The following is a 21,292-nucleotide window of genomic DNA, read 5'->3' as shown; positions in this document are numbered from 1 at the left end:
GCATCTCACCAAACTTCAATGAATTCCTTTAGAGTTACAGGAAACAAGCCACATTATGTTTTTTTAATTAACACAGAATGTATTACTTGTTTCAGGGGTACAGGTCTGTGAATCATCAGTCTTACACAATTCACAGCGCTCACCATAGCACATCCCCTCCCCAATGTCCATCACCCAGCCATCCCACCCCTCCTGCCCCCCTCCACTCGAGCAACCCTCAGTTTTGTTTCCTGAGATTAAGAGTTTCTTATGGTTTGTCTCCATCTTTGGTTTTGTCTTGTTTCATTTTTCCCTCCCTTCACCTATGATGCTTTGTCTTTTTTCTCAAATTCCTCATATCAGTGAGATCATATGATAATTGTCTTTCTCTGACTGACTAATTTCGCTTAACATAATACCCTCTGGTTCCATCCATATCATCACAAATGGCAAGATTTCATTTTTTGATGGCTGAGTAATATTCCATTGTATATATCTGCCACCTCTTCTTTATCCATTCATCTGTCGATGGACATCTGGGCTCTTTCCATAGTTTGGTTATTGTGGACATTGCTGCTATAAACATTCAGGTGCATCTGCCCCTTCTGATCACAAATGTAGTGATCAGACCCAGTAATTGGGTATTTTCTGTGCCATAGGGTAGCTCTATTTCAACTTTTTGAGGAACCTCCATACTGTTTTCCAGAGTGGCTGCACCAGCTTGCATTCTCACTAACAGTGTAGGAGGGTTTCCCTTTCACTGCATCCTTGCCAACACGTGTCATTTCCTGACTGGAAACAAGCCACATTTGAATCCTGGTCTATTTCCAGCTTGTTAATGCCAATGTAAGAATTTAAATATTATTTTTAAATAATAGGTATGTTTCAAATCACAAAAATACATAATAAGTCAAGTCACAGTGATGGACAGGTTATTATATTTCTAAAGAGGACACATTACTACATTTCTTCTTGAAATATTAAACTGTAGAAATAGATCATCCCTATTCATCTCTTGTTTATACTTCCTTCAATTTTCAATTCTATTTCTTCCCCCAGCCCCTCTCCCTCGGTACCACCAATACCATAAAGCAAGCACCAACAGGATTTTTTTTTACAGTAAGTGGGCAGATACTGTACTTTCTAGTGTTCCCATAATGATCAAGTATTAGTTAGTTCAAGAAACCCAGGAGAAAAGCGCTTTGGTAGAACTAGTTAGTTAAACCATCCTTATAAAAATTCCCCCTATTTGCATCACCAACTATGCTTATTATCTACCTTCTCTTTGGCTAGGACTTATCTTCCTTGTTAGGTCTGGCCTTGGATAAAAAGTGTGGTTCTGAAAGAGACTGCCACTTGCTACCCAGATTTGTGCTCTGTCACACACGGTCTTAGCTTTGAATTCTTCCCCATATTCACCAGACCCAACACCATAATACTACGTCACTCTTCTTTAAGTAAGTGAAACTTACAGATACTTTAATTCTCTTGCTTTACTGACTGAATTCTGTTTTCCAATGTAGATATGATGCATCCAAGCAGGCTAGGTACTGTGTGTGCGTGTGTGTGCGTGTGTATGTGTGTATGTGTGTGTGTGTGTGTGTGTATGGGAGAGAGACAGAGAGACTAAAGGACAAACGTACATTCAAGTACAAGGTAATGGTACCACAGAGTGAAGTCTAATTTTATGTGAAAACAAGGCCTTCTAGGGAGTAGTTAATGAGGACAAAAAGTCAAATCCCCTCATCTTTCTTTATTAAGGTATTTAGGACAGGAACAAAGGTCTCTAAACATAAATACTACTCAATAAGTATCACTGGCTTACCCCAACTGTGTAAGCACATACGCATACACCACACTAAAATAAAGTTGGTATCATAATGTTAATAATGGATGTTTCTGAGGAGTAAAATTTTAAAAAACTATTTTTCTGCTTTTTTCTGCAACTGTTGTTTTTCCAATATTTCCTCATTAATCTAGTACATGTTAATAGAAAAAATGACTAATACAAAGAAAAAAATGCCAGCAGCATCAATGCTAGGAAATTCACCTAAGCATGAAAACCTCTAACGTGCACAGTCAGCTGAGCTCAGCTCTAGAAATAATGATCTAGCTGAAGGCAGGAGGACAGCAGACTTAAGCCCCCACACTACACAGAATGCGGAATGAATCCTGAAGCTTTATGTTAGTGTGATATGTTTGAGTAGAAAAGCAGCCTATGTCTAGGCCTTCCTATTTTCATAATCACAGGGACATCGCTTTTATTCTAGTACAGATTAGCTGCTAAAAGCTGGGTCTGGCAACAGGCTTGAAACTAAAATGAACCTGACCATGGATATACTCCCTGTACCTATCCCAACAGAAGGCTGCTGCTCTAAAGCAAATGGAGACCATAGAACATTAATGATGCCTTATTTATTCATTCATTTACTCAATGACTACCCCATGCCAAGTCATTTTAGGCTCTGGGAATATAAAAGAAGAAAAATCGGACCATGTCATGTCCCATGTCGCTTATATTCTACTTGGAGATAGAGGCAATAAACCAAGAGATAAAGAAAAATGAAGAAGGGTGATACTTTGAAGAAGATAGGCAGTGAAGTTTTCTCTGACAAACTGACACTTACACAGAAACTTAAAGAAGTTCAACAGTAAATCATATGAACATTTGAATAAAGATCACTATGGACAGAGGGAACAGTAGTTTGAACACTGAAATGGAGTCCTTCCAGTGCTGAAGGCAGAACAGCTGGAGAATAGTGACTAGGGATAGAAAGCAGTTAGTCTGGAATCAGATAATATAAGGCCTTTAGGCTACAGTGAGGATTTTTTATTTTATTGAGTGTGATGGGAAATCATTAGAGGATTTTATTCAGAGGGTAACTGCATTTTTACACTTTAAATGGGTCCTTTCTACCATGTGTGAAGTATAGCTAAATGGGAACAAGAATAGACACAAGGGGTAGAAGGACAAAGTAACAGTCCAGGCTAGAAATGAGGATGGCTTGAATGAAAGCTGATGACAACAGAAATGGACAGACTTAGTCAGATTCCGAATAAATTTCAAAGTGTAGAAGCAACAGTTTTGCTGACATGGGATATGAAAGGAGGGTGACAACAAAATGTTTGACCTGTTACCATTTACTCGAAGAGATACACTGTGTTAGAAACAGATCTGGTATAGAAAAATCCAGAATTCAAGCCTGGATATGTCAGGTTTAGGCCACAGATATGGGTCTGAAGTTCAGGGGAAAGACTCAGGTCACAGAACCTGGGGAAACTTTAATTTAAGGATGGTAATTCAAAGACCACCTAGAAAGTGAATGTATCTGAAGAAAAGGAAATATTCAGAGTCAGAGTCCTGGGGTACTTCAACATTTAGAGTCAGAACAAGAGAGGACTGAAAGGCAGCAGCAATAAGACAGAGACTTCACAAAAAAGATGTCTTCAAACCCAACTGAAGAAAATTATTTAAGAGAATGCACTGTGAATACTACAACTATGTGAATTTTTGTTGTCTTGTCTATGATCTCAGAGTACAGCAAGAAAGACATTAGCTTATAGCCAATTTAAGTTGTCCCATTCCTTTCAAATATACGTAGTAGACTAGTAAGTATCATGCCATCCCATTACAGGTTCATTTGTTTAGCCCTCTTGCTTCTTCCCCTTCTTCTCCAGTCTGTGTCACTAGCAAATGACCCTGGATTAAGTAGAAGCTAGAGAGACCAGAGATTTTTCAGTCACACATCCTGAAAGCTGAGTTTGATTGTGAGCATGGTAATACAAAATTAAGTTGCAGGCATGTTATTATGATGCAGTGAAGATAAAATGAGTCTCACATGTAAGCAGGTCTCTTTTGTTCCAGCTCTGTGCAAAGGACCTCTTCTGTATTTGTTTATTTCCTTACTCTTTCACCCTATTCAGTTAAATTTATTTTTAGCTATTGTTGGACATCATTCAGGAGAGGCAAATACTAAGGACTATAATCGAGTACAACCCAAAGGTTCCCAAGAACAGCCTACTAAACACATCAATGTCAAGAAAAAGCACCTTTCCTCCTAGGATAATCAGATTCTTTCTTGCTAACTCCAGTAGCTTGTGAGTCTTCCTAACTTTAGTACTGACTGCAGGGATTACTGGTATTACTGTTACAGATTATAGTATAGACTAAAAAGAGCAGTATCACAACTGTTCTTTATCAGACTTCACTGATCGTATTGACAATGTTAGTGGGACAAATCTATTAGGAATGTCACATGAGTTAATATAGGTAGACAATACAAGTGTACACCTTTTAAATCAGTATCATGTATCTTTATTTCGCGATGGAATTTATGATGCATCTTATAATAAGTATATACTGGCTTGGCCAGGATAGAGAAACTGAAGCACACAAGGGCATGCATTCGTTGTATATGAGTTATGTGGGGGACCTGCCATCAGTTTGTATGGAAGATAGAGCTCAGTGCACTTAAAGAGGTGATTTACTGAATGGTGCCTGACTCCTTCACCCCAAACCCTGGCCTTCGTCCTCACATCTAGTTTTGAAAAAATGACTCGTAAGAAGAAGATAGAAATCAGAGTTTCCCCCACATCTTCAGAAAATAAGGACCAAAACAGATTACCATATCCCCAGACCAATATCTTTTATGGTAAGATTTTATTGTTGTACCAGAAATAAGTTTTTCATGGGTAAATAAGTTTGGGGAATGGCTAAATTTATTTTTCTAAATTTTGTTGTGTTCATCATTTTCAATGTGTAATTATAAATATTTATTTTCTTACCTCAATCTATACACACATAGCTTTGTTTATAAAGGGTCCCCCAAATTGTATATACCCCAGTCTGCACCAAACCGTCAGTTCCCTGAGGTAAAATGTATTCATTAAAATCTCATAGCTGGAAAACGATTATATGTGGACTTTGAAGCTAGGGCTGTTTGGGCTCAAAGAGTTCTTTCTATATAGTACCATTACCACCTTCATCATTTAAACCTCAGTGCAAATGAATTTCATCTTCTCTTGAAAATAAGTAATTTTGAAAAGGAAAGAAAATCAATGAGGATTTTGGAGATAAGGATATTATTAGGCATATAAAAGAGGCTAGAAGTACCTAAAGATAACCTGCTCCCACTTCACAATTTTGCCTAGATGTGTGCTATTAGTCTCATGTTATAGGGCTGGCTAAAAGAACTACTCATCAAGTCTACAACAGTATAAACTTTTATTTTGTCCTTACCCTTGCATTTCTAAAATTTGACTATGGTCTCACAATTGGCATGCCCATGTGACTGTCTGATTGAGAAAAAGAAAAAATGTATACCCTTTGTTTATGGAAATCTATCTCAGAGGCACCAACCTACTTTTATTTTTGGATGCCTTGTATTATTGTGGTGATTGTGCTACTGGTAAATGTATCCAGTAGCAATTTCATGACTTATGTCCCTAATTAATAAAATAAATAATTGAAGCTAGCATTTAATATACTAATAGGGCTACAAGATTATTTCCAAAACAATTACACCCGTAATGTAAAAAGGTTACAACAGGCAGATAGACAAGCCAATTATACTTGAGATTTGATTTTTTTTTTTTTTTTTGGAAGATTCACAGTAGCTCCACTATTAAAGCTGGTGGAAAAAGCATCCTCTGGGGAATATTTTCCTAATTCATTTCGTACCATGCTAGCACTGACAAAGAAAAAAATGGACTAAAAGCGCAAGGTTCTATAATAGGAGTAAACTTCAACACACCTAATACACAGTTAGGGCAATTGAACACTGTATTTTTTGCCAATAGCAAGCAACAGGCACCTTTTTGCTATTATTAATGCAGCTCAGCTGATATGAACAGACAGAATTGAAAGAACTGAAAGTGCTTTATCATTTGCAGCCAAATTTCAATTTTCTCTTTCAAGTACAGTTGAATGCATTTTCTTTGCAAACCAAAGACAGAAGCTCTTGATTACTATTGCAAGAATAATCTCAGCCTTTGTGTGAAGAATATAAGGGAAAATAAATAGTCCCTCTGGATGATGTGTCAGCTTGCGAACTTACAAAACAAGATATATTCTTAGAGGTAGGAAAATTAAATTAAGGTGAAATGGTACACCCATTGAAATGACAACTGAAGGCTTATTTTTGTAGGTCATAGCTGGCTTCCCAATTGTTCTTTGTCCTTAGCTTCACCCCAGGGGCACAGACAACAGAACCAGAAACAAACAGGGTCAAGACAGGGCCAAGTGTCTGGAAATACAGGGTCGCTCAGACTGTGGGCCCCACCATGAACTGCTAGCTCCTTTGTAAAATTAAGGTTCCAGGGTGCCTGTGTGGCTCAGTGTGTTAAGCCTCTTCCTTTGGCTCAGGTCATGGTTTCAGGATCCTGAGATCAAGCCCAGCATTGGGCTCTCTGCTCAGCAGGGAGCCTGCTCCCCTCACCACCCCTGCCTACCTCTCTGCCTACTTATCTCTCTCTTTCTGTCAAATATATAAATAAAATTTAAAAAAAAAATTAAGGTTCCAACTTCCTTATCCCCTGACTTCCCCTACCACCAACTCTTATTTCAAGTCTTTAGTAAGAAAAGGAATTAATATCTCTCCATATTTCTTCTCATTTTCATCCTCGTTAACACTATCAATCCAATGCCATCTCAGTTGGTGTCTGTAACAGAAGGCTGAGCATTCACCCTCCCATTTAGGAAAAGCTTGGTGTTACTTTTATTTGATCCCCACTAAACAAACATCAGCTGTGCTTCTGCTAAGAAACAGAGTAGTAACTGTCTGCAGTAGCAGAAGACATAATTTAGGAACCAGCCCATTTTTGTCCCTTCTCAAGTACTCTGTCTTCTCAAGGATAAATCCTATGGCTGCCAACTCAGCACTGCTCTCCCATCACCACACACTCCTAACCCCCTCCACTGCTCAAACTTAATAGTTTATTCACAATTTATCTGACAAATCACTCTGCAATAATGGGTGATAGGGGTTTAATGTGCAAATTTACATAGATATAAGAGTTCGAGCTTCCCGATTTCACACCCCACCCCATCCTGGATAATACTTTAAACGAAGAGATGAATGAGGATGTCTCAGACCTCATTTTCTTTTACCTCACATCAAAATTTGATATAGCTAACATGTTGTATAAAGCCCTGACAGTTGGGCTTTTTATTTTTTGTAATTCAAGTGCCTGACTTAAGTTCTGATTACTGAGGTACAGGCTTCAAAGAACCATCCCCTACGAAGATGATTTCGAGCAAACACACTGTCAGCCACAAAAGTAGATAAAGAGCCAGACCATGCCCTAGGGTTCTTCGTTTCAGAGATCTGAGCTGATGTCAGTAACTGTTTATTAGGGATGCTTGGTTTTTCTCTTCCTGCACTTTAATTCCCACTCATATATTGTAAATTCACTGACAAGCAGCTCCAACCTATAACCCCCACCCTCAATCCCAATAAAAGCAGAACCCTAGTCCCAAGCTATCTTCTTCCTTCCCTTCCTTCTACTTTCCCTCCTTCGCCTCCCCCAACCTGACCTTGCTGTGCAGCCCCAAGTGTGCCACGCATTTTACAAGACTTGTAAGTAATAAACCTTTTTCCAAAGCTTCCTGATGGTTACGGCAGAGAGCATCTTGCAACCATAATAAGAACCACAAGGGCTAGCGATGATGAACATTTTTTCATGTGTCTGATAGCCATTTGTATGTCTTCATTGGAGAAGTGTCTGTCCATATCTTCTGCCCATTTTTTGATATGATTGTCTGTTTTGTGTGTGTTGAGTTTGAGGAATTCTTTACAGATCCTGGATATCAACCTTTTGTCTGTACTGTCATTTGCAAATATCTTCTCCCATTCCATGGGTTGCCTCTTTGTTTTTTTGACTGTTTCCTTTGCTGTGCAGAAGCTTTTGATCTTGATGGAAGTCCCAAAAGTTTATTTTCGCTTTTGTTTCCTTTGCCTTTGGAGACATATCTTGAAAGAAGTTGCTGTGGCTGATATCGAAGAGATTACTGCCTATGTTCTCCTCTAGGATTCTAATGGATTCCTGTCTCACATTGAGTTCTTTTATCCATTTTGAGTTTATCTTTGTGTACGGTGTAAGAGAATGGTCGAGTTTCATTCTTCTACATATAGCTGCCCAGTTTTCCCAGCACCATTTATTGAAGAGACTGTCTTTTTTCCACTGTATATTTTTCCTGTTGACCATAGATTGAGGGTCCATATCTGGGCTCTCTACTCTGTTCCACTGGTCTATGTGTCTGTTTTTATGCCAGTACCATGCTGTCTTGGTGATCACAGCTTTGTAGTAAAGCTTGAAATCAGGTAACGTGATGCCACCAGTTTTATTTTTGTTTTTCAACATTTCCTTAGCGATTCTGGGTCTCTTCTGATTCCATACAAATTTTTGGATTATTTGCTCTAGCTCTTTGAAAAATACTGGTGGAATTTTGATCGGAATGGCATTAAAAGTATAGATTGCTCTAGGCAGTATAGACATTTTAACAATGTTTATTCTTCCGATCCAAGAGCATGGATCGCTAGCCCTCAGGGAGATTCAAATTAAAACCACATTGAGATATCACCTTACACCAGTTAGAATGGCCAAAATTAGCAAGACAGGAAACAACATGTGTTGGAGGGGATGTGGAGAAAGGGGAACCCTCTTACACTGTTGGTGGGAATGCAAGTTGGTGCAGCCTCTTTGGAGAGCAGTGTGGAGATTCCTCAAGAAATTAAAAATAGAACTTCCCTATGACCCTACAATTGCACTCCTGGGTATTTACCCCAAAGATACAGATGTCGTGAAAAGAAGGGCCATCTGTACCCCAATGTTTATAGCAGCAATGGCCACGGTCACCAAACTGTGGAAGGAGCCAAGATGTCCTTCAACGGACGAATGGATAAGGAAAATGTGGTTCATATACACTATGGAATATCATGCCTCCATCAGAAAGAATAAATACCCAACTTTTGTAGCAACATGGAAGGGACTGGAAGAGATTATGCTAAGTGAAACAAGTCAAGCAGAGAGAGTCAATTATCATATGGTTTCACTTATTTGTGGAGCATAACAAATATCAGGAGGACAAGGGGTGTTAGAGAGGAGAAGGGAGTTGGGGTAAATTGAAAGGGGAGGTGAACCATGAGAGACTATGGACTCTGAAAAACAATCTGAGGGGTTTGAAGTGGCGGGGGGGGTGGGAGGTTGGGGTACCAGGTGGTGGGTATTATAGAGGGCATGGATTGCATGGAGCACTGGGTGTGGTGAAAAATTAATGAATACTGTTATGCTGAAAATAAATTAATTTTTTAAAAAAGGAAAAAAAAAAAAAAGAAGAAGAACCACAAGGGCCAGTGAAGCCAAAACCCTGGTTATTGCTAGGCTGTAACTGGCATACATCACCACTTAATTCGACACTGCTATTTCTTCAGCTTCCCTAACTATACTGGCTATGTTCTCTGTTCTCATCTCTCTGTTTTCCTAACTCTCTTTGAGCTATTTCTCTAAAATCTACTCTTTAGACTTATAACCCAGAAGGTTTACTCACTCTAGTAACAGCTATCATCTTTAGACTGATGAATTCTAAACCTTTATCTAGTAACTAGAATTCCAGTAATACATGTTCAATGTCTATATAGAGATTTTCTTCTTCTGGATATAGTCACTGGCCAACACCCAAATATGCATAAAAAATAATTTGTTGCCTTCCTTTCCAAATTTATATTCTTTTTTTTCCAAATCCCGAAGCTACCTCTAAATTACCTATTCCTTCCATTCATAAATTAAGTCTAGAAAAACTGTTGATCCTTCTTTCTAATTCTCTGTTTCAAAGGCCAAAATTAAATTATATGTTCTCATCATTAATTGCTTAGGTTATTCCTGTATTTCCCTAATTGGTCTTCCTGACACAAATCTCTTTCCATTCAATTTACCAATGACCAAATTTTCCTAAAATACTGTTGCTCATTCTTCTGCTTTCCTGTTTAAAAACTGTCATGATTCTACATTGCCCATAGCATATTATCTTAAACTCTTTGTTCTAACCTGATAGGTTCATTGCTGGTGGCATATCTCCTTCTGTTCCCTAATTACAGACATAACTAATGAATCACAGTGTACTTTAAAATTATCCTATAGAATCATGAAGAAGGGTCGTTCCATTGCTTCTTGTTGATTGATGTATGGCACTAGAAGAAAAAAGTTAACATGTATTCAAGAAACAACCTTAATTCATGTTAGTCTCCATACCTGATACATTATCTTCTTTACTTCATATAAAAAGGTCCAACTCATGTACCGTATCCTCCACTAAATATTATCAATACTTCAACCTATACTGATCCTTCTTTTTCAACTACTACAGAGCCACAACATTCTACACTGTATTTTATCTGAAGTAGCTTTGTCTTTCCAGATAGATATTATAGTACCATATTTGAAAAACCATCATAGTTTTAAACAGAAATTTAAAGGAATCTGAATCCTTACAAATAGAATCTAAAAGATGAGTTACAAAAGGCAGCAAATAAGTTATCTCCCAACTACTAGGTTTAGCTATTAGTAGAGAATGAAGTCTATATGCCAAGATGTAGAGGAAGTCTAAAAGACTTCCTCTAAGAGGAAGAGACTTAGAGGAAATCCATTTTTATAAAGCTCTGGAGAAAACAGAAACCCAAAGCACACACGTATATGTAATATATGTACATATACATATGCGTGTTGGGGAGTACTCTTTTACCAAGGAAGGTAAATAATTTGTGAGCTAAATAGCCTTCCATGAGGAAAATGCAGACTCCTCTCTGCAGATTTCAAGACTCATGACAGACACCATCCAACCTAAATCTTAGAAACAGATTCATTTCAAAAGTGAAATAAATAAATATAAAAGTAATTTCCATTTTATTCTTTCTGTAACATGGATATAGGCATTTTTAATATCTTAAAATAATAAGCATGATTATTATTACAATAAGGATCATTTGTGGAGTATTTTCTATTCCCCAGATATAGTATTAATGTTTTATTCAGCAGAAATTATAAAAATTATATCTCAGTGGGTTAAAGCCTCTGCCTTCAGCTCAGGTCATGATCTCGGGGTCCTGGGATCGAGCCCCACATCGGACGCTCTGTTCAGCAGGGAGCCTGCTTCCCCCTCTATCTCTGCCTGCGTCTCTGCCTACTTGTGATCTCTGTCTGTCAAATAAATAAATAAAACCTTTAAAAAATAAAAAAAAATTATATCATCTATGTGTAGGAAAATGTAACATTCCTGGATTTTGTATTGTTCCTATCAAAAGTCCAAGCCTCCTGCAACATGAAAATGTATTTAAAGTTACCTAGAAAATATTTTCATACATTACAGGAATAAATATGTAGCCATTTCTTCCCCAAACTAGAGTGCTAGCTGCTCTAATCCAAAAGGATAATAAAACTTAACTTCCCCAAAGACAAAAGGCTACCTTTGGGGATAGGTACCTTGGTTCTGGGTTAAAGTACTGGGTAGACTATTTCTAGGTATTTACATTTCAGGAAGGAATGAGACTCAGAACTTAAGAGACATCTCTAGATGTAAGACATACAGAGCTATCAGACTTCTGGGGAGATACAACTTACAGACCAAAGTGTTATAGTTAGGAATCAGGCCCATAATGTTCCAAAGAGATTTTTTCAGGAAGGGAGAAAGACAGCTGCCTCACTAACCATAATAAGCAGAGAAAAATTATTTTTTCACATTCTTCACCTAGTGAGTAGAACAACTGATCTAGCTCTCATTGTGTCACCACAAAGGTAAGGCCAGAGGTAAGGGAGGTGGTGCTTCTATTATTAAAGAAAATCTGTCAGTGATACAAAGCACCTCATGTGTGCATTCAAAATAAAATAAATATGAAGATATCTAACAGAAATAAAACACTAAAAGCTCCCTAGAAAATGGGCAAAGAACATGAAAGCCAATTCACATAAAAAGACATTCAAATAGCCCTTCAACAAATAAAAAGATATTCAACTAATAAGATGAATATCTTATTAGTAAATAATAAACAAAAATTAAAACAACACTAAAAAAACATTTTTCATCTATCAGACTAGCAAAAACCTAAACATTTCTGTTTTTGAGGCTATGATGAAGAAGAATGAGAAATGGGAAGACTTAAGGAATTTGGCAATATAGAAACAATACTACATATGCATTCATATCTTTGATTCAGCAGTTCAACTTCTAAGAATTTATACTACAGATACACCTGCCAAGAATGACAAGTATATATATGTTTATTACCACAATATTTCTAACTGCAGAAAAATGGAAGTCACCCAAGTGTCCACCAACAGGAGACTGTTTAAGTTAACTGTGACACATTCACATAACACTATTAATACCATGCAGCTGTCAAAAAGAATGAGAAGCTCTCTATATACTGGTATGAAAATATGTCCAGAATATGCAGTTAGATAAAAAAAACACAACACAACACAACAAAACAGACTAACCAAGGTGCAGACAGTGTATAAAGTTTGCTTTCTTTTGTAGAGAAATGGAAAAAATTAAGAAAATATATTCATATTTGCATTCATTTGCATTTTAAAAAATGACACAAGAGGCATATATAGTATAGGACCTACTAAATCATTTATGTAACTAGTCTAACTTGAGCCAGACTGCCTGGGTCTGGTCTCTGCCACTTACAAATCAATTAACCTCTTTGGGCCTGTCTATAAAATGGGTATTATAGGAATTATTACATAATAGGTCTGATACTGAAAATAAATGAGTTATCATTTGCATAATACATAGGACAGTACTGGGCGATTATTAAGTACTACAAAATAAGTAAAATTTGTTAAACGTGAAGTAGACAGAAGATTTGTCAATGTACAGTTTTTTTTAATATCACTTCAGTTTTTGAACTATTAGTTCTTGAGTTTTGGATCTATGGTTCAAAAACAATAGTAAATGAGTATACAAACTTAACAAAATTGGCCCCACACCCACAAAGTTTAAATAAAAGCCATTCTCAGATCTTAGATTAGTTATTCCCCAAAACCCTGTTCTTAGAAACCAGAATTGAATGGTATCTAAAAGAATAAAGGACCTCGAAATACTGTTAGTTTCAGCTTCACTAGGATGCTTGTCAGTTTGAGTAGCAGACTCCAGAAAATTTCTATTAAAACATTAATTCTGACACTATAGATTCATCATATCTAGGAACGAAATGCACTTAGCATACTGCTGCTTCTCTCACAGAATGACACTTGAAACATCCCTGCCTTCCAGAAAAGTTTAAAAACATACAACCAGAATCACCAAATTTTATGTGGAGTACAATATTTTCCTCTGCAACATATTTTAAAAACCTCTGCATCTCCATTCCCTCCTTTAACGCCCCGTTTCTGGCACTCTGGTGCTGCTGAAAAAGACTCTATCTTGTGAAATAGGGGCTACTGTCTTCTGGAAGCAGATATTCTCAATCCTATACCACGAGTGGCTCTTTCCACCACCTCTTGTTATGGAATTGCAAAGCTAGTGAAGCCTGCATCTTAAGAGAGGGTTTCTCTCTTATCCCATTTGTCTCAGCTGGAAAATCACTCTCAGTTCAGATTCCTGAACTGAAGCTGCAATTGATGTTTCTTGAAGCCCGAGCCCCTAGAAGCCTAATAAGAACTAATACCTCTTCCATGTGCTCCTCCAGGCACTGTCTTTCATCACTGAATTGTTCAGACCTTGAATAGCATTTTTTTCTGCTATCTATTTTTCTGTAGCAATGAACCCTGCCTCTAGTTTTTATTTTCTTCTCTTCTACACTTTTCAGCAAGTTCTAATTTTTTAACCATTTAATCTGGTTAGAAAGTTAAATAGGTTAAGTCTAACTGCTTAACTTATTATTAATTTGGTCTCTTCTCCAAAACACAGAGGATTATTGTTGATTGCTAGAACTGAGTACTTGCCTTCCTTTTTTATCTCTTTTGGACATTAGGGTTTTTTTTTTTCCTAAAATATTCCTCTATTTCTTAAATTCCAGAATCATCTCTATCAATAATAATGAAATCACTTGATTATGAGTTTACTTAAAGCATCTACTCCTTAAAAAAAAAAAAAAAATTGTTTTTCTCCTCTATTCCCCTGGGATGCATAATTCCACACAGGAACTTTTCTCCCATCAGACAAGCATCAAGCCCATCAAAGCTTGACCCAAGTTATCCTTTTGCCTGGCTCCTTTCCGTATGCCCAATTTTGCTGAGTCTTGACTTGAGTCCAAATTCTAGGGCATGTTCCTTCTAAGCACAAACTATACTTCTATATACAAACCTACAGTTACTGTATTACCTCAAAAGTCAACTAGTGAGGGCCTCGGGGGTGACTGACTCGGGTAAGCACCCAACTCCTCTAATTTCAGGTCAGGTCATGATCTCAGGGTCATGGAATCAAGCCCCTGGGTTGGGCTCCATGCTCCGCCAGGAGTCTGCTTGAGGATTCTATCCCTCTCCCTTGGCCCCCACCCCAACACACTGGCATGCAAGCACCCTCTCTCTCTAAAATAAATAAATGAACATTTTTTTTAAAAATCACCTAATAATACTTTGTGTATTCTACAGATCTTTAGTCTTTCCCAATTTCTAAGATGCTCTTCTAATGCCTTTTATATCACCCCTTATCTGTGACCTCTCATTAGTTTCTGAAGGAATCATTCCATTTGAGATCCTACCTCCTTCTCTTTTTAATTAATTTTAGACCTAGGCCCTTCTGTCAATGTAATAACTGAACACCTATCCCTTTTCCAATACTCTGTTGAAGAGAATTTAGATCCCCTTGAATTCTCATTTCTCTCTCACAGATGTCTACCTGAACTTCGAATTATTTTCTGTCACCTTTGTCAAGTTCGTCCCCTAGTTTCTCTAGCTCTTTTCTAAAACAGTTTTATTGCCTCCAGCAAATTTTTTTTTCTTTTGTTTCCAGGCTTCCGTAACTCTGTATGAACCTGAAGCACAAGTTTTAAACTACCCTAACACCTTAAACTTCAAAGCAAGATCAATGATTAGAGCCAGAGCATTCCAAGAACAAGCCTTTTTTGTTTGTTTGTTTTCTAAGCCACTGGTTTTGCAATATTTTATTAACTTGTTTTCATTCTCAATTTATGAAGGTATATGCTCTTTACAGAAAGGGCCCCAATCCTTCTTTAATTTAATATCCATCAACCTCCTACTATGAGTTTGAATCTCAGCAACCAAAAATCACTGGCAGACCATACAGAATTATCAAATTCAGAGCCACCTGACATCAAAAATTAAGAGCAACTTTTAAACCTATAGACAAGTCATATGACCCCTAGATCGGTCCTTCTCACACTCCTTCCCTTGACTCTGAAGCGGAAGGGGGGGAAAACCAACAACGTAACAGTGGATCGACGAAGAAACTTCTAGGCCACCAGCCTAGGCCTGGCACTCAGTATTTCCAGCAGGCAGGGCTGGATATAGTCGAAACGATGACGCCTCAAAAAAGGCTGGTACTTGAAAACACTTGCTTTATAACCGAAACTTTGTCTCGGACAAGGCTACTTAGAAAAAAATTGTGTGTTCAGAATTGAACGTCAAGCAGTAGCAACTGTTTGACAAGGACTCTTTCATAAGGATGTCTCAGCACTGCTAGTCTGAGTCCCCCAAAGGCTGCGTGTCTTTGCTGACTGCCGAAAGCATGCGCACTTGCCTCCGTACAAAAGGCTTCTAAAGGTTATAAAACCGGCCACCCTCCCGTGGAAAAACGGCCGTAGGCTGTAACAATCCACCACTACCGACAATAACGTGGTTAGTGCCTCGCCCAACATCATCCAACTCAACATCTCCCACTAAAGCCATGCCAGGAGCATGGCCACATGGAGCCTTCTCCACACTCCACAACACAGAATTCCTCTTTCTCACTTTTTCTTTACTCCCACCCTATTCCCCGGGTGTTGGGATGTGAGGAGAGTCCGACTCATAACATCTTTTACCCTGAGAGAAATAAGAGCGAAGCGGCACGCAAACCAAAACATCCCTATATCACTGCTAAAGAAAATACTGAAGATCGTGGCTTACCTCAGCCTTAGACTGACCGACGACGCCACAGATGGCACCCAACGGACGACCGCGCACAGGAGAACCCGTCCCAGCAACGTACAGCTTGGAGGGGCGGAGCTAAGTGGGCACGTCCTCTGGGCAACTCTTCCCTAAGAGAAAAGGAAGGGGCGGGTCACAAAGCCAACGCTCGCTTTCCAAATCAACCAATCACATCACTGATTGCCACCACCACCGGAAGAAGAGACAGAATCATTAGGCGCGTTCTTCTTGTATATGTCACTCCATAGTGGAGGAAACGGTTTTGGGAGTTAGGTGTTCCCACCCCTCAATGTAATGTAATCGCTCATGTAGAGATCTTTAACTTCCAGGTCACAGCAATCTTTTGGCAAGCTCACTGGCTAGTCGCATCTTCATCACAGTTGGTCACAACGGGACTTGAGTTGTATGTAAACCCAAAGCAATCTACAATTCTATTGTGTATCTCACCTCCTCAAGATGCCAACCGTATGTGTGGACAATACATTACATGGTAACCATAGAATACATTGTCCAAACTAGGCAACTAGGAGAAAATAAAATTAATTAAAGTTATAAATTTTGTATTGGTGGACTTAGAGCACAATTCAAAAATCATTTCGTAAAATTAGATTACTTCTAAAAATTAAAAAATAAGTACATTGAAGCAAAAACTTTAAAAATGCCTTTGTATTAATATAAAAATAATGGAATGATAATTCTTGGCACATATTAATGTACTTTAGAGTTTCAGCTTTAATTGTCTATAATACTGGGTCACTAATATTTTTCTGAAGACTACTTTTTTAATATGGCATTGTTGTTTTTCATTTTTTATTGTTTTTTCAAATATGTACTTTATGTTTGATACATGGGAAATTTTGACACCTTCAATTTGCTCTTCTCTGTAGATTCCATTTTATATTAATAAAATAAGCTAAGAAATTAAACAGAAAATATCACTTCTACTTTTTCATACTGATGTATAAATTTCTCAGCCCAAATATTTTCACAAGTACTGTCATTTTTGCCTCTATTCAGAGCACCAGTCTTCAGCAAATATTTTACACAAGCTTCATCAAATAAGTTTTCTGTTATTTATGATTCTTTTGATGGTTTTGTCAAATTTAGGTGATGTAAATTAGAAGTCTTTTAAATTTAATTTTATTTCTCTATAAATGTAAATTTATTCAATTATATTGGGAGATATATCAAAAAATTTTTGTATGGGTTAAAATATTTTAAGGTATAATTTCAGAATTTCAAGGTTAAATCTTACATTAATTATCAAAAGTCCAACTGAATTTGTTAAGGTTATTCCTTGATTTTGTAGGGATGAATTTAAGTGTCTTTCTTTGTTGCACATTTTTTAAAATAACTATTTAATCTGCAAAAGCCTTGAAATCTGAATTTTATCAGCATAAGATTTTTTGAATTGTTTGATTAAAAATTTCTGAATGATTTTTAACACAATGAAACATTTTCTAAATTTTGCTTATAAAAAGTTCAGTATCTTTGTAGACCATTTAAATTTATTTACAAAATGTATTTTTTTAAAAAAATAATACTTTCCCAATTCTACTTAGGAGCAATGAAGAGAGAAAACGCATGTTTGAGAAGATTGTTTTGTTGTTGTTGGTACTCAATTCTGGTTTTATCACTAAAAAGTTGCATTTTGGGGGGCACCTGGGTGGCTCAGTGGGTTAAAGCCTCTGCCTTCAGCTCGGGTCATGATCCCAGGTTCCTCGGATCAAGCCCCACATTGGGCTCTCTGCTCTGCGGAGGGCCTGCTTCCTCCTCTCTCTCTCTGCCTGACTCTCTGCCTACTTGTGATCTCTGTCTGTCAAATAAATAAATAAAATCTTTAAAAAAAAAGATTTTGATTTATCAAACTGTTATATATAACAATATATTTTTTTGATTTATCAAACTGTTATATATAACAATTTTATGAATTTTCATTATTTTTTAAATTTTTTTATAACATATAATGTATTATTAGCCCCAGGGGTACAGATCTGTGAATCAACAGGTTTACACACTTCACAGCACTCACCATAGCACATACCCTCCCCAATGTCCATAACCTCACCATCCTCTCCCGACCCCCATCCCCCCAGCAACCCTGTTTGTTTTGTGAGATTAAGAGTCACTTATGGTTTGTCTCCCTCCTGATCCCATCTTGTTTCATTTGAATTTTCATTACTATAGTTTCAACATCAATTGCAGTTGGTTGCATTTATGAATTATATATACAACACAGCTAATTTCAAGGATATAGTTATTCCATAGTTTCTTAATTAAATAAGAATTTTTTTTTTATTTTTTACTATGACCTTAGACTCTATCCAATTTAAATTCCTGTTAAACTGTGAATAGTTTTATTTTAAATATAATCCTTTAAGTGCTAATGAATAATATTTACAGTAGTAGCAGATATTTTACTTTTGAAAAATGAATTTCCAAGCTTCAATTTGATTCCATGAATTGAACACAAAAACATAAAAACATTGTAAGTTATTTAATTGATTTACTATGTGAAGTTTTAGATAACAATGATAGAAAGCTTGCCTTATGTAACAGCCATCATAACAGAATATACATGCACTGAAAAACTTGGGATTGAAATCAAGAAAAACTAATGAGATAAATATTAATTTATTCTAAAAGAAAACTTTCTGTTTCACAGTGTTATATACCCATGTACTCTCTGCAGCCATGGATTAATTTCTTATCTCTCCACACAGTCCTCTTAAAATAACTAGTAACCTTTGCAATAGATGCTGATTATTCTTCTGCAGGTCTATGTCTTCTGGTTTTCATAGCTATATCACTAATGTTCTCATGGTGATGATAAATACTGACAATTTTTTTATATCCTATTTATCAATTTTCTTGAAAACAGAGATTTTGTACATAGAATCTCATTAACATTTCCTTTTGGCATCTTAGGTCTCTAGGCCCCTTGCATCTGAAAGGCCTGTATATGGACCAGACCACAATTGGATAGTACCCGAAGTCAACAGCAGGGGGACAGCAGCAGTGTTATGCCTATGGCCCCTCTAAGATCAAAAGTTATCTTTCCAAGCTATCCTGAGTTGCTAGTGAACCAGATCATCTTTGCCTTATTAGTAATTGCCTTGTGTAATACCCATAATAGAAAAACACTGGTTAAGTTGGATCTGGAAATATCAGGACCAGAGATAACTACCATTAGTTGTCTTTCAGATAACATCAAAATTTTGTTTACTACACACTATTCCTGCATTTCTAAATGAGATCATGGCAAAAGCCAGAAATAGGTGGTCAAGATCTTAGAAACTCACCCTGACATATTTTAATATAAACATAAAAACTAGTTTTTCAACAAAAATTAAATATCTGAGCTACTGTATTGGACAAAATGCCAGGAAAAGGATATACATTATTTTGTCTGGCATGCTTCCATGAGCCTGACACCATCAGAACTCTCTAGATGATTGGAAGCAAGTTCCTTCTGAGACAATCTTCTGTAACCCAACTGCATTTGTTTTGGTTACTTCCCTCCCATTGTTGCTACATCTAACTACACATATCTTGTTTTGTTCATTCACAGAGCTTCATCTTAAAAATGAGAAGGGGCACAGTGTGCTAAACTCTCTTCTTCTCTCATAATTCTGTCTTCTCTATCTCTGTATAGTGACCACTCCCCACAACTTCTTAGTTTAGATCTCACTCAGAAATCCAAGTTGGGGAGAAGGGAAGATTGGAACCCTCTTAAGAAGACCTTGTCAGTTGTCAGATTAGTTCTTTTCTTAATAATGGAATATGATGAAAAATTGAACTTGAGAAAAAGAAAAGCAGTAAAAGTAAAAAATATGAGAGGTACATGGTATAGGGTTCAGAAAGACATTTATGAAGACTTTTGGAAGCAGGGATATGGAAGTAACAGTGGAACATGGGTAAGTGGACAGGACATAGAAGGAAGAAGTGTTAAGAAGTGTTTGTATTATGGGGCATCTGGGTAGCTCAGTCAGTTAAGTGTCTGCATTCAGCTCAGATCATGATCCCAGGGTCTTGGGATCAAGTCCCACTTTGGGATCCCTGCTCAGTGGAGAGTTGCTTCTCCTTCTACCTTTCCCCCTGCTTGTGATCTCTCTCTCACTGTCTCTCTCAAATAAATAAATAAAATCTTTTGAAAAAGAAGTGTTTATAGTATATGAATATATTTCATAGTTTTTAAATTAATTTTTCTACTTGGAGGTTGATTTTTCATTGCTTTTAGATGCTGACCACCATACTGTAACCCTATGATTTCAATAGGGTTAAAACAATCACCAGTGGAATTTAGGACAAAATTTCATAAAATTATATGCCCTGATCAAGAAATGGTTCAACTCTAAAATAATTATCTGACTGTATTAGCACTTATACAACATGTTCACTCTGTGATACCAGACTCACACATTCCTACAACTTGACCAACTTCATGATTTTCTGAGAGGTTCTACTTTATGCTTCCTTGCAAATTTTTGGTTTTGTTTCCTTTTTAAACTATTGGTTTTGAGGTTATTTGACAGAACTGTCATCTCCATTTATTTCTAAGAACTTGTTCATATTGAATGTCTGAATTTGTGAAATTGTACCCCCCAAATTAAAATTTTTCTTGTTTCAATTTCCACTTAATTGGCTCAATGGCCAGCTTACTCTCAGGCCTGAAGTAAGTTAGCTAAATGAAGGGACAAAAAATGGGAGGGTGTAATATTAGCAGAAGACTACAATATCTTCATTGTCATAATCCCAAAGCTCAGAGTCCCATTACTTAATTGTGTTGCTATTCTTAGCTAAGCTTTAGGAAGAAGCTGGTCTATGCTGGCAATTCTTTTCCCTGGAACCTGAATGACCTCTAATTCTTACACCTTGCTGACAGAAACATACGTGACCCACTTCTCTCAGAGTCTTGTTTTATGTGTTATAAATGTAAAGATATATATTCTCTAAGATTTTATTGAAGGATAAATGACTCTTCTCCTATACCATCTCTTCTGGATTGATGTTTGACTATTAGGTAGTAACAGTACACACAGCAACACACCAAATAGGTGAAAAGGACTAATAACTTGAACTATCTTTCATTAACTGAAAGCCTGTATTGATTATAATGCAAATTATGACAAGACCTTTTTTAATATCTCACTGTGGATAATCTAGGGCTGAAATAGCTAAATTCCATGGAGTTCAACTATTAAGAAGGCAAGAAATATTGACA

General features: G+C 37.0%; 1 long non-coding RNA gene across 3 annotated transcripts in view; it reads right to left on the bottom strand.

Annotated features, from left to right (window-relative positions):
- The window catches only part of LOC309863562, a 163,318-nt gene extending 146,852 nt beyond the window's left edge, over positions 1 to 16,466 (bottom strand). Inside the window, exon 1 of one of the 3 annotated variants that reach the window (XR_014311106.1) lies at positions 16,048 to 16,466. This is a non-coding gene — a long non-coding RNA (uncharacterized lncRNA). The remainder of the gene's footprint in view (positions 1 to 16,047) is intronic. The other 2 variants (XR_014311107.1, XR_014311108.1) reach the window with 2 other exon arrangements.
- Between the last annotated feature and the right edge of the window lie 4,826 nt (positions 16,467 to 21,292).

This window comes from Mustela nivalis (genome assembly GCF_964662115.1).
Source record: "Mustela nivalis genome assembly, chromosome: 4".
NCBI lineage: Eukaryota > Metazoa > Chordata > Mammalia > Carnivora > Mustelidae > Mustela > Mustela nivalis.
This window is presented reverse-complemented; position numbering and strand designations above follow the sequence as displayed.